This window comes from Echinops telfairi, unplaced genomic scaffold (genome assembly GCF_000313985.2).
Source record: "Echinops telfairi isolate 266 unplaced genomic scaffold, ASM31398v2 ScPeMD7_7469;HRSCAF=8507_1, whole genome shotgun sequence".
NCBI classification, from domain to species: domain Eukaryota; kingdom Metazoa; phylum Chordata; class Mammalia; order Afrosoricida; family Tenrecidae; genus Echinops; species Echinops telfairi.
Window position 1 is genome coordinate 49,741,970 of NW_022111373.1, and position 8,094 is coordinate 49,750,063.

The following is an 8,094-nucleotide window of genomic DNA, read 5'->3' on the forward strand; positions in this document are numbered from 1 at the left end:
TTAACCCATAGGTTCAACACCAATCCACAAAGTCCTCCTCCATCTCACAAAACAGACGCAATGATGCCAACTGCAGGGGGAAAGCTGAGTCAGTGAATGTGTAAGCATCTCAGGGCTGGCAGGGGTCTCCACATGACTGCTCCAGCACCCAGGGCTGCATCGGGGTAGGTCCATGTGGTTTTGCCTCAAGGATGTCTTGCAGGAAGTGAGCCTTGCCAGCTGAAGCAGGGACCTGGCTAAGGCAGCTGCACCCTGGTGGGACCATCAGAAAGCAAGAGACCCGAGAACTAGAAAGGCGAGGCTCACTGAGCCATTTATCCCTCCACTCTTCAATTAACCCCACATGTGTTTATCGGCCAGGTTGGCACAATAAACTAACTACCTCATATGGTAAGAGGATACAGCCCTGATGCACACCTTTCCTGATTTTACACCATGTTTAAAACCTTGTTCTGTTTAAAACCTTGTTATATCTGTGCATCTGTCTCCTGATCCTTGTATAAGTTCCGAATGAGCACAATGAAGTGTTCTGGAATTCCTATTCTTCTCAAGGCTATCTGTAGTTTGTTAGGATCCACACAATCAAATGCCTTGGCATAATCAATAAAACACAAGTAGCCCTCTCTCTGGTATACTCTGTTTTCAGTCAATATCCATCTGGTAGCAGTAATAATATCCCTTGTTCTTTGTCCTCTTCTGAATCTGGCCAGAACATCTAGTAGCTCCTTGTCAATGTACTGTTGCACGGTTACTAGATGATCTTCAGCAAACATTTCCTTTCATGTGATATGAATGAGATTGTTCTATCATGTAAGCATCTATTGGAACTTTTTCTTTAGAATAAGTATAAATATGGATTTCTTCTAGTCAGTTGGCCAAATAGCTGCTTCCCAAATATCCTAGCATAGATGAGGAAGTACTTCCAATGCTTCATCAACTTCTTAAAGCATTCCAATTGATATTCCATCAATTCCCAGAGCCTAGTTTTTGACTATTGCTTTTGGTGCAGCATGAACTTCTTTTTCCAGCATCATCGGTTCTCATTCAGAGGCTACTTCCTACAATGGCAGAATGTAGATCAGTTCTGTTTGGTACAATGACTCTGTGTTTTCTTGCCATTTTCTTTTGAAGCCTCGTGCATCATTTAATATTTTCTCCATAGAATCTTTCAATATTGTAACTCAAGGCTTTGAATTATTATTTATTTATTTGTTTGTTATTTTTAGTTCTTTCCATTTAAGATATGGAAAACATGTTTTCTCTTTGGAGTTTCTAACTCTAGGTGTTCACGGATTTCATTATAATTTTTGGCTTTGTCTTCTCGAGCTGCTCTTTGACGTTTTCTATTAGTTGTTCTATGATTAGAATCAAGTTTCCGAGTCTCCTCTAACATCCACTTTGATCTTTTCTTTTTTGTCTTTTTCTTGATCTTTTCCTTTCTTTATGAATAATGTTCCTCCTGTCCTCCCACAACCCAAACTTTACACTCCTAAAATTTGGCTCAACCTCAATAGCATGTGAGTGTGTGACCAAAATTTATAAGGAAAAGGTTGACATTCCCCAAACTAAAGAATAATACAAAACCCTCACAATTGGATGTCAGAACTTTATACTTCTTATGCCGGTGTTAAAAGCCCACTTCACAAACCAACCTCCTACCCCAAAGCACTCTGCCTTACTTCCTCTGTGGTCTGGAAAACCCACCGCTCTGTCTCATGCTCTGGCTGCTGGTTCTTCTCCTCTGTCACTTCTCAATGTCAAAACTTTCTCCTAGATCAGAGTTTCCCTACACAAGCATCTCAGACTCCAGAGGACACAGTACACACCTAAATTTGGTCATAGTGATATTCTTCCTCCTCCTTTCAAGATGACTTGGTTTATACCCAGCAGAATGACAATCACAATAAATCTTGCTAACAATGCTCATGACTGAATTTTATCAGCATCTTCTCCCACCTTCTCTTACCCACCTGCAAAGGAAAAGCTCATTTGTTGGGAGTGACAGAGACTACGCCTAGAGGAACCATATTAAATAATTCACTGTCCTGCAGCTGATTTTTCTAAAACCCTAATATAAGGATGTAACTAAAATTATTTTAATTTTTTCCTATAAAATTATAGTAAGAAGTTTGTCTGGGTATTATGAGATACTGAAATTTGTTATGTCTACTTAAAATTTGATGAACTGAATAATTATATGAAAATTGCAATCTAAAGGATAAAGTTTAAAGACTCATCCTTGTCTATTGTGAGTTAATAAATAAAAACATTTGCTTTGACCCAGTAAAAAGAGAGAAAAGGCTATGTTACAGAGAGCCACATACTCTATTTTCTGGTGTTCTTGATTCCTGGGATTTTGCATAGGTTGCTTTTTACTAGATGGCTATTTAGAAGCAAAAAAATTTAAAAAGAACTTAATTTTTAAAATTATACTGACATTTTCTGTAGTCAAAATTTTAGAGTTAAAATGTTTTCTCAAGGCTATCTAGCCAAGCTGCCATTTTTTACACCCAACAGAAACGAGACTCAGAGCATTTAATGACCTACAGTCTATACAATCAGCTTTTTCAAGAAGTAGAAATAAAATCTAGGTGTTCTCAAATACAGTGTTCTTTCCATTTTCCGATTTGTCTGACGCTGTTATTTATGGTACAATAAATTCAAAACTTGACTGTCTCAGCGATTGTCTGTTTCTCCTTCTGTAAATCACATTGTGAATGAAACTACAATGTCCCTGAGCCAACACCTGGGATGCATCCCAGGCTTCTGTGCTCCAAAATGGGGTGGTGGTTGCACATTAGGCTGCTAACCTCAAGGTCAGCATTTCGAAGCCACCAGTGACTCCACCTGAGGAAGATGAAGCTTTCTAGGCCCATAAAGAGTTACAGTCTCAAAGGCACACAGGGGCAATAATCTCCTGTCTTATAGGCTTGCTTTGAGGCAGAATCAACCCCATGGCAGTGAGGGTTTTGCTTTTGTTTTGAATCCAAAGTTCCCATTCCCATTAGTCACCCCATTCAGTCAATTCTTCTCTCAATTAAATTTGGTATCATCTCTTCCCTCCCCACTATCATTCTTATTAACTTAATTTTGTCTTTCTTTGATTGTAATTGTAATTTCCCAACTTTGAGTCCCTCCTTCTTCAATCTAAACTTCTATGTCTGTTATGAACATTTAAGACTACCATTCGGGTAATGCCTTAAGGATACAGTCCAAGCTACATTGCATAAAATATTACACCCTACATAATATGGCCCGAGATCTAACATCAGACATCGCCTCACTGCACCAACTTCCCACTAGTACAGCTGCCTCCTGATCATGAGATGCTTTCCTTTGCCTCTAAGCCTGTTCTTAACTCGCCTGAGAATACCTTCTTCCTTCATGTCCTTTAGCCAGTTTATGGTCACCTTTCAAGATATCTTCAAGTGAAAATCTCTGGCACATCCTCACTGGCATACCTCCAACACCTGAAAATGTGAGGTACCTCTCTTCCAAGTGCACAAAACATTTGGGCACAAATCAATGGTAGCATTTACACAGCTGCAGGGAAATGTGCATGCCTACCTCTTCCACTAATCTTAAACTTCTTAACCATGTCCACTTTCACAGCTAAATCATTAGATTTCACAAATAACTGAAACCTAATTTGCACTCAATAAATATTTGTTGAATAAATAAAACATGTTAAAAATGAAGAGTTATTTAAAAATTAATTCATGTATAAATAGCGTGAATGTCTAAAGCACAGACAGCACAGAAATCCAGGCATAAAAATGGACTATTAAATGGGCTGCTACTAGAGAAACAATTTTGTTACACTACAGAAGAAATATGTAGTTTTGAGTCTATCTGTTACCTACTACTAAATAAAAATATATTTATGAATGAGAAGCTTTTTGTGGGAATATGCTTTGTAGTAGAACTTCACCAGTACTTTAACTGATTTGATCTTTAAAATTAAAAAGTCTTCTGAGGGTGCTTACATCCTCAACATAAAAAATATTCCATTTGGAAACTCCTGGCTATCAGATCCCACTTCTACCCTTTTGATCAGTGAATGTGTTATTCACGAAGGCCAGCTAGCTCAAGAACAGACGATGTAGGAACCTGTGATTGCTGCTGTAGGCTGTTATCAGTGCAAGTGCTTTAAAACTTTGGTGGAGAAGGTATTAACGAATTCTAGATAATATTAAGATAATGCCAACCCCATGACTGGGAGCATCAATCAGAACCTAGCTAAATGCCACAGCATGTCGTCCTCGGATCTTTTCTTGTGACCTTTTCAGTACTAATTATGTTTCTTTCATGTTCTACAGATACAAATATGTTTGCCATTGCCCTTCGTATGATGCATTTTAAAGCATTAGCAAAGGCAAATGAGGTTTATAGTGAAGGTTTAATTGCACAGCTTTTTATATATACTTTAATAGGCCATGCACAACCGTCTCAGCAGGTAAACTATGAGATGAAGTAATTTTTCATGAATAATTCATGGTTTTTATGGAGGAAAAAAAGCACTTCTGCTAAGATACAATCTGCAATAATGTTTTTCAAGAGGGATCAGTGAAAATCAAAAGCTGTCATTGCCAATTTGTTTTAGTTTGGAATCCAAAGGTCACGTACTTGACACAATGGAAACTAGAGGTGCCCTTTTCCTTTTTTCTTGTCAACATGTTATGCTCCATATTTTCTGCCAGCAACTGCATTCAGATTTGAAGAGTTGGGAGTTATATACTGCCCAATAAAAATGACTTTGAAAAAATATTCCAAAACTTCCCCCAGTGAATCAAATTCAGTAAGATTTTCTAATAAGGCACACTGTAAAATATTAAGGAGACTGTACATTAAATGCCATCCTTGTCTCCAATGGCTACAGAAGTGCTAGGATTCAAATCATGGCCCTATAGAAACTGTCAAAGAAAAGACTGTGATTTTTCTGTCAGAGACAATAGCATTCCATACAGTGCTTTTAATACAATACAGCATTTCATATTCAAAATTGCTTTATAAAGGAGACAGGGCAAATAATGACTTCCTTCCTAAATTGAGAAGACTCGAGGAATGACCAAGGTAATGCGAACTGCTACCCAAAGTCACCAAATGAAGCTGAGCAGCATAATCGAGAACCAAGAACCTAAACTTTTATCAAAAGTTCCTTAGAACATCAAAATTACTATTCCCAGGATTTGTTTTTCTGTTTTGTTTTGTTTTGTCATGGAAAGCACATTAGAAATACAGGCAATAGATTCCATGTTATATACCATAGTCAATAACAAATATAGTTAATCCTAATTTTAATTTTAAGAGGAAAGGAAAATCCAAATAGAAAATATTCTAAGTACATGCATTCTAAATGTTTATTGCTGAAGTAAAATGTATACTTACTGTATTCCTTACTGTATTCAATTGATCCCAGGTGTCACTGCCAGGTAAGGGCTCTATTGCTAACCACAAGATCTGAATTCAATAGCAGAGGGAAAGTTGAGAATATTTGCTCTGGTAAAGATTTACAGTCGCAGAAACTCTATGTGGTAGTTACATAATTTCATGTCCACTTGATAAATAGAATACAGGGGGGAGCCTAGCCTGTCAATCAGGTCACAAGATCACACCCACCAGGAGGATTCTGGGAGCTTCCTCTCTTTCTCCATGGAGGAGGCCCACACTCTCTGCTACCTTCCTGTTGACAAGCCACATGGAGCCATATTTCCACCCCCACAGATACACAAGTCTTCCCACCCACCGACCTGTGAACTTCCTGCCTTCAACCTCATTACATGTTGTGTTAGTCTGGGTACTTTAGAGAAACAAATCCACAGAAACTCGTGTATAAGAAAGAGTTTTATATAAAGGTTAAGTGCACATTAAGAAAACATCCCAACCCAGTGCTGCCCAAACCCACAAGTCCAACATTAAACCATATGTCTGACACCAATCCACAAAGTCCTCCTCCATCTCACAAAACACTGACTGCAGGAGGAAAGTTGAATCAGTGAATGTGTAAACATCTCAGCGCTGGCAGAGGGTCTCCACATGGCTGCTCCAGCACCCAGGGCTGCATCGGGGTAGGTCCATGTGGCTTCTCCTTGGGGATGTCTTGCAGGAAGTAAGCCTTGCCAGTGAAGCAGGGAACTGGTTAAGGCAACTGCACCCTGGTCCCACCATCAGAAAGCAAGAGACCTGAGAATTAGAAAGGCAAGGCTCACTGAGCCATTTATCTCTCCATCCTTCCATTAACCCCACATGTGTTTATCAGTCAGGTTGGCACAATAAACTAACTACCTCACGTGTGTTGCATGAGTCTGAAGAGGAATTTTTTAAAATCATTTTATGGGGAGCTCTTACAACTCTTATAACAATCCATACATACATCCATTGTATCAAGCGCACTTGTACATATGTTGCCATCATCATTTTCAAAACGTTTTCTTTCTACTTGAGCCCTTGGTATCAGCTCCTCATTTTTTCCCTCCCTTCACCATCCTCCCTTCCTCATGAACCCTTGAAAATTTATTTAAAAATTTTCATATTTTACACAGAGCTGTCTCCCTTCACCCACTTTTTTGTTGTTCATCCCCCTAAGCAGGAAAGGGGAGTTATATGTCAATCATTCTGATCAGTTCTCCCTTTCTACCCCCACCTTCCCCCTACCCTCCTGGTATCACTATTCTCATTTTTGGTCCTGAGAGGTTTATACAAAGAGGAATTTATAGACTAGTATCGGATACCTCTCAAGAGACTTTCTACTCCTCTAAAATAGAGTCTTGGGAACCCACATGGGCACTTCTTTTCTGTTCTTTAGGGTTGCAGTGTGTCTAATATACTAACGGAAGTTTTATGAAACTACTCTCTGACCTCAACTGGTGTACTGAAGTCATTCATGTACCCGCATCTATCATGCCTTTCTCATTCACCATTTTGATTCAGACTTATTTTAAGTGTAACTGAATGTTTAGGGCAGAATCTATGCATTAGACAACTTTATATCACTGAGTGACTAGCTAGTGAATTGTACATAGTAGTTTTTTAATTGGTAAAATTAAAATAACTCTTCTTTCTGTCATAGCACATCTCATACCATGTATCATATACATTGTTCGTTCAAATAGAACCAGGAAATACTGCATGATTTAAAATCAGAAAAGGTGTGTGCCAGGGTCTTATCTTCTTCACCACATTTATTCAATATCTATACTGAGCAAATAATCCTAGAAGCTGGATTGCACAAAGGATAATGTCGCATAAAGACTCATTAATAATATGTGGTATGCAAATAACACAACATGTAAATCTGAAAGTGGAGAAACCTTGAGTAATTTCTGATTAAGATAAATTAAAAAAAAAAAACACTCCTTTTGGTGATCATTGGTAAGAGGTCCTGGCCAGGCCACTTTCACCTTCTCTGGCACAGCTGCTGGACCTTGGAGAAGTCAGAGAAATTCCAGGCTGCAGGACGCTGTGCTTCCACCAGAGGCTGCTGTTGCCATCTCTGACATGACTTCCTATCCATGAGCAACAAACACAGGAAGATCTCAGCAGCTCCTGGAGAGGTTCCACCAGGAAGTCTTGTGCTCCCTGGAAGCCATACAAACAACTTGAACACCAAAATTTCTTAACTGGTTATTACTGACTCCCCTTCACTGTTGACCATCAGTCAGAGCCATGCCTGTGCACTCTGCCTTCCCTTACACAACTTGATTCTTCCTGTCCCTGATTCAATCCACCCAGCCAAATCTCTTGCCTCCCTGGACCCTAGGAGATCTGTGTGGATAGCAGTCTGCATGGGGAGCTTGGTGTAGATATCTTTGACCATTTTGCTTTCCTCTTCCTTCCCTTACACCAGTCCCCTTACACACTCACTTCCCCACACAGCAGACAGGTACTCACAACAGCACTGCCAGAGGATGAGGAACCCCCACCCAAACTCTGGCTCTATTTTTAACTTAATTTAATTATTTTCGGTTTTTGTATTTCTGATCAATTGTATTATTTTCCTTTTTCTATTCCCTCCTACTTCCTTTTCCTGTTATCCATTCCTCCTGTGGGTATGTGCATCTCCCAGGCAAACACAGGTACACAGCTTGTTTATTC